This window comes from Bison bison, unplaced genomic scaffold (assembly GCF_000754665.1).
Source record: "Bison bison bison isolate TAMUID 2011002044 unplaced genomic scaffold, Bison_UMD1.0 scf7180017864279, whole genome shotgun sequence".
Taxonomy (NCBI): Eukaryota; Metazoa; Chordata; class Mammalia; order Artiodactyla; family Bovidae; genus Bison; species Bison bison.
The window spans coordinates 3251117-3251388 of NW_011494851.1; positions in this window are offsets into that span (position 1 = coordinate 3251117).

A 272-nucleotide genomic window follows, 5' to 3' on the forward strand; every position below is an offset into this window, starting at 1 on the left:
CAGGAGTTCACTCAGACTCATGTCCATCGAGTCAGTGATGCCATCCAGCCATCTCATCCTCTGTTGTCCCCTTCTCCTCCTGCCCCCAATCCCTCCCAGCATCAGAGTCTTTTCCAATGAGTCAACTCTTCGCATGAGATGGCTGAAGTGCTGAGTTTGAGCTTTAGCATCATTTCTTCCAAAGAAATCCCAGGGCTGATCTCCTTCAGAATGGACTGGTTGGATCTCCTTGCAGTCCAAGGGACTCTCAAGAGTCTTCTCCAACACCACAG